This window comes from Anser brachyrhynchus, assembly GCF_964034855.1.
Source record: "Anser brachyrhynchus genome assembly, chromosome: W".
Lineage (NCBI taxonomy): Eukaryota > Metazoa > Chordata > Aves > Anseriformes > Anatidae > Anser > Anser brachyrhynchus.
The window spans coordinates 1,865,663-1,871,662 of NC_137704.1; positions in this window are offsets into that span (position 1 = coordinate 1,865,663).

A 6,000-nucleotide genomic window follows, 5' to 3' on the forward strand; every position below is an offset into this window, starting at 1 on the left:
ATTAAAATTTCCATCTTCAATTAAGTGATCCATTCCTGATAACTTCCTAGTCTCTCTGCTAACATTGTTAAGCATTCAAAATCTCACTGACAGAGGAGTTTGTGGTGTGCAATTACTCATTAGAAATGTAGCTAAGCTGACTTATTTCACAATGTCACCAACTGTTTGTAGAGCTTACTCATTCACAGCCCTGGGAACAATTTGAAGCACTTATAGAGAGGTGAATGACAATGTATTTAATTACTACCCAGCTTATCCACAGATTTGTATTGTTTTAACTATATTGGACAGAGGATTCGTTTTTGTTTTTAATTTAATGAGAATCATAGAATCATGGAATCATTTAGGTTGGAAAAGACATCTAAGATCATTAAGTCCAACCATTAACCTAGCACTGCCAAGTCTACCATGAGACCATGTCCTTAAGCTCTACATCTACAAATCTTCTGAAGACCTCCAGGGATGGTGAGTCAACTACTTCACTGGGCAGCCTGTTCCAACGCCGCACAACCCTTTCAGAGAAGAAATTTTTCCTAATACCCAACTTAAACCTCCCCTGGTGCAACTTGAGGCTATTTCCTCTTGTTCTATCACTTGTTGCATAAGAGAATGTACAGACCCCCACCCCACTACAACCTGCTACAACCATTTATAGTAGTCACACTGTCACAGCTCCTGATCTAAACAAAGTTGTTCTTATATGTCAGACAAGTTTATTCCTCTTCCCACAAGGAAGCGGACTGTACTGTCTAAAGCTAAGATTTTCTCCAAGATCTAAGAAACAGTTTCTCATTCAGAGAAAGTTAGGGGAGAAGTGTATTAAACTGCCATTCTATAGACCCTGCATTGTGCCCACAGATCAGTACTGTTACAGCTATTTGAGTCGAGATACAAAGTGTTTTATTAGAAATTTGATTTTATACGCAGTAACCTCTCTGACACCATCATTTTAAATATAACCATAACCTTTCCTTTCATGTATTTTTGGGTTAGACTCAAATCTTGGTAGATTCTCCCATGAATCTAAAAACTTAATTATGTCTGTTTCATTTCGTTGTCAAATGAGTTTAGAACATTCTCACTCTGCATGAGGAACTCCATTTTTTTATTGCAGAAAAATGAGTAAGTTACTAAATAGATTATCAGTACAAGCATCAGGGTCTCAAAGGGGAAGTTAAAGAAACAATATTGGGTCTGGATGTGCCCTTGGAACAAGATTCTTGCATTGCCTGACTGTTGCAAAAATTGGGTGTTGCAAAAAGAACTGCAAAGAAAAAACATTCAAACATAAGCAGGCATTGGGAATCTCTCAAGTTCAGCCTGTCCTGGTTCCAGTTAGGACAGAGTTAATTTTTCCTCCTAGTAGCTGGTAGGGTGCTATGTTTTGGATTAGGATGAGAAGAGCGCTGATAACATGCTGATGTTTTAATTGTTGCAGAGCAGTGTTTACACCAGGCCAAGGACTTTTCAGCTTCTCGCTCTGTCCTGCCAGCGAGCAGGCTAGGGGTGCAGCAGGAGCTGGGAGGGGACAGACCCAGGACAGCTGACCCAAACTGTCCAAAGGGGTATTCCATACCATCTGATGTCATGCTAAACAATATATAGGGGTGGCTGGCCGGGGTGGGGGCGCCGGCTGCTTGGGGATAGGCTGGGCATCGGTCAGCAGGTGGTGAGCAATTGCATTGTGTATCACTTGTTTCTTACACATTATTATTAGTAATACTATTATCATTATCACTATTATTATTATTGTTATTATTATATTCCTGTCTTAATAAACTGTCTTTATCTCAACTCACAGGCTTCACTTTCCCGTTTCTCTCCCCCATCCCAGAGAGGGAGGGGGGAGGGGGAGCGAACGGCTGTGTGGTGTTTAGCTGCCAGCCGGGTTAAACCACAACACAGCCACAGTACCATAAGTATATACATACATTCTCCTCTTCTCCTGCTGAGAGAGAGAGAGAGAGAGATGCATGCCTGATTTTGAAAGACAGCCTGTTTGTACCTTTTGCACTGCTAGAATAGTTCAAGAACAGTTCATCCTAACAAAAATATTATCCCTGTAATACTGCCAGCCAGGTCAGCAAGAAGCTCATGTTATCTGCTGTTTCTGTGGCAGTACTGCTCACAAAACTTGGACTTGTTAGAGAATTACTTAAGCCCACTCACTGTTGTCTGAACACTGCCTCATTCATGAATCTGCTTTCTTTGTCCATTCAGTCTAGTGATGACATCTCCTTCTCTTCTTTCCTGGACTGATCATTTCAGGAAAGGAATCTTTGGACTTGAGGAGAGTCCTATTGCTCAGTGGAACAAAACCACATGTTCATGAATGTTGATCTTACAGATAGGCAAGTCAGGTTTCTTGTATATTCTTTCCAAGCCATTTACATGTATTTCCAACAATCTCATTTCTAAAATGCTTCATTTTAGATATTGTACAGATTACAAATGATCAGTTCATTGCCCATCCTTCTCACCTGCTGAGCTTTTTCTTTCTTTGTCTTCTGGTATCTGCAAGCTTGTTGATTTCTTCTTCAAGAACAGCTGTTTTTTAACATTTTCCATATGGCATAAACTTAGGCCTATGAAAAGGTGTTGGCTTACAAGACAGAGCCAAGCATGGAGTGCACCAGTGTGAACAGAGACAGGGAGCTTTGGACATAAAGCAGCTCTGGTCTGGGTAGCGGGGTTTGAACTTAAACTCTCCCTCTACTTCTTCAGAGAAGTGTGCGAGAGGACTTCATAAACTGGTAGGCACAATATATTTGACAAATTAGTGGTTCTTGTGTTTTTGCATTACTTTGGTGTAGGTTTAGGGCAAGGGATATTATCCTGCTCCACTGTAGTTTCCAAAATACGTGTTCCACCCTGCAGTCCTCATTCATGGCCTGCCATCTGCCATTACAAGTACAATTTGTGCACTTTCTGTCTTATTCCTCAAACCTTCCTGTATTACCTCTTAACTAGATTTCCACCTTTACACTACATACTCTGCTTCACAACTGTTTACTATATTCATCTTTGAAAGGGGTTACAGAAGACTTAGTTTCAGTGTATTACACATGAAGCACTGAACAACATCCTCGTAAGAAGTTGATGCTTTGAGCATTAGCCCAAGTCTAAACTTGAGCCAAAAAACAACTCATTTGTTTATCATGCCTAATCTGGTCTGTGCACCTATATCAAACACAGCCATTGCTACCATTTATCTCAGTGTCTCAATTATCACACAATGTAAAATTCTTCTGTGAGATACATTTCTGTATTCAGTATGCCTGCTAATCTCTCAAAACAGTTCTCTGCCAAACAGATTCACTTACCTGAAGTTGCCATTCATGTTGCCCCATATGCATTCTGCATCTGCTGTAGTCCCTCGAAAGACCCACTGGACAACCTCTGACTGTTCAAAATGTTGGCATAAAAACACAAACCCTCTTTTCTGACCTGATCTAATGGTTGATGAACTCTGCCTTCAGTTCAAGGAGCAGCAAGAGTTATTTGCTGTAAGGAACCATATATTGCTTGAAGTATGTCAGAAAGTTACTCCAGCAACCAAAATTGCCATTTGTAGAGTTGTTGCATATTCCATTTACCCTCTGTTCTTCTTTGACCTCTGAGTTCCTCCTGTATTTTCCTCCATTTGGCTCTGTTATATAAATATTGGCTCTCTGCCACTTTCAGCTATAATGAACTGCAATATTCACTGATACCAATAAGCCTAGAGAGTGAATGCAGGCCACTTCTGTCATCTCCCAGAACACTCTCACTGAGCCTTTGATCTGCATGCATGTGTTGGCTGCATAGGCTTCTCTTTTAATGGATTACCTTCACTTGCAAGGAAGATGTTTTTTGAAGAAAAGATCCTTACTCTTCCTTGTGCACAGCAGCCCCCTGAATCTTACCCTGCCTGTTGCACAGAGCAGTTCTGCTCCCTTGTCACATTAGAAATACTGAAAATTAGGCTGTAAAATTTTGTCGGACTAGCACTGGACAACAACTAAGTATGACTTATTTCTCTGTTGCTACTCTTAATTACAAATAACTTTACCTTTTAAGTTTTATTTCTTAATAAAGTATCAACTTTTTCAAATATTAGTTACATCTCACTTTTCCTCTGAGATATATGCATACTTTTCGTGTATTTCTAATGTTATCTCTAATCTCTAACACAGACTGAGTTATGGAAGTAGGGAGATTACTTCCTAGAGACACGACTCAATGTTTTACCATCCATTCTTAGCTCTCACACTTCACTTCAAAGGAGTCTGATTTTACAGTGAATAATTTAACAGCTGAATGGAAAATTAGTTGTATTTAAATCATTACTTTTTATGCCCCTTTCTTTGAAACTAGTTCGATTATAAAGCCAGGAACTCACCTTGGAGTCCTCATCTTAGTCCTGTAGCCTCACAGGAAACAATGCTTCCCATCCAGGATTAACACTAATTCTCTCTGCTGCCCAAAGTTGAAGATCACATTCTGAATGGTATTTAAGACCTGACACTGAAGATACTTACTCAACCCAAGAAAAATCTGCTAAAGAATTCTCATGAAAGCTTTTCTCACTAATAAAATAGGAAGATGTGCCACAAACACAGCTCCAGATCAATAACAGAAAAGAAAGGGAGAAGTATGTGCTCCCATTAGACTTCTTCTCACTATGCAGCATCCCATGCAGGATGCACAGGCTGAGGACAGGAGGCAGCCAATATTAATGTAGTATGTGATTTAGTCCATTGCATGTGCATATACACAGCTGCCACCACTCCCTTGTGCACTGAGTAATGTTTCTATGCAGGCAGGTGTCAGATGTTAAGTAAGATGCTTCCAGGCAAACTTCTCTCCACACTGATGAATGTTTATTTTAGAAAGAAAAAAAAAAAAAAAAAAAGAAGAGTTCTTTTGTATCACTTTCATATGGTTTAACCGCATAAAAATGACAACAATTTCATTTTTTTAGAACTAGTTTGTGAGGTCTTTGTGTAGAAGGGTATTTACTTCTCCTGTGCAGTATTCAATTTTCTTGGCAGTGCTTAAAGGGATTCTGTCAGGACGAACATTGTGTATCTCTAGAAAATGTCCTTCACTTATAACACCTAACAGCTTAGTATGCTTTGTTTTTACCATATATACCATGCATACAGGGACTGATCCAAAGCCATTCTCTCCACAGGGATGCTTTGGTTCAAGCTTATATATTTTTTTTTTAAGTTCTGCCTACATCGTTTACTTTTTCCAGGCTGACTATGGGGGTGCAAGAGTGTTTTGTTCTGAAAGGTAATGGCTCCACAGGGGCAGCTGCTCTGATTCTAGCAGCCTCTCCTGCCATGAGTAGCTGGTTAATAACTGGTGTCATTTTCTGGTCTAGGTAGCTAGCAGAATTATTATGTGGGGTCCAGTTTCTGTAGAAAAGAGAAGGAAGTTTCAAAACTGAGGCAACAGTACATTATTGTCCCTGTTGTTATTTGCAACACACTAATGCCTAGAGGCTCCTGTCTAGCTGGGAGTCCCATTGTGCTAGGCAGTAGATAAAGACAGAGAAAGAGATCATCCCTGCTGCAAAACTACAGACTAAGCAGACAGCATGGATGAAACCCAAGAGAAAAGAAAGTATTGTTACGCCTTTGCAAATCTGAAGTTGGGAAATGTGGGAGAAGAGCATGAAGCCCAGCACTTGAGTGTTCTCATTGTACTCAAAGGGGCTATTCACAAACTCACAGGCTAGCCTGTGTCTCAGCAGTGCTGGTCTCAGTCACCTCTGGAGTCCGGTGAAGAGCCAGGAGAAGGGTTCTGTTCACGCAGTCCCTCGGTTCTTCACCCGAAATGCTTAGCCACGATATAGCATTGCTACTTTTTGTCTTGTCACAAGAAAGAGGGAAAGTTCATTTATAAATAAAATTAGTTGGATAGAACTATTTAGAAGCTCACGCTCATGTTAAGTGTTAGGGGCTTTTTTGTTTTCCCTTTAAACAGCTTGACATTGGGTTCAAGTGTCCA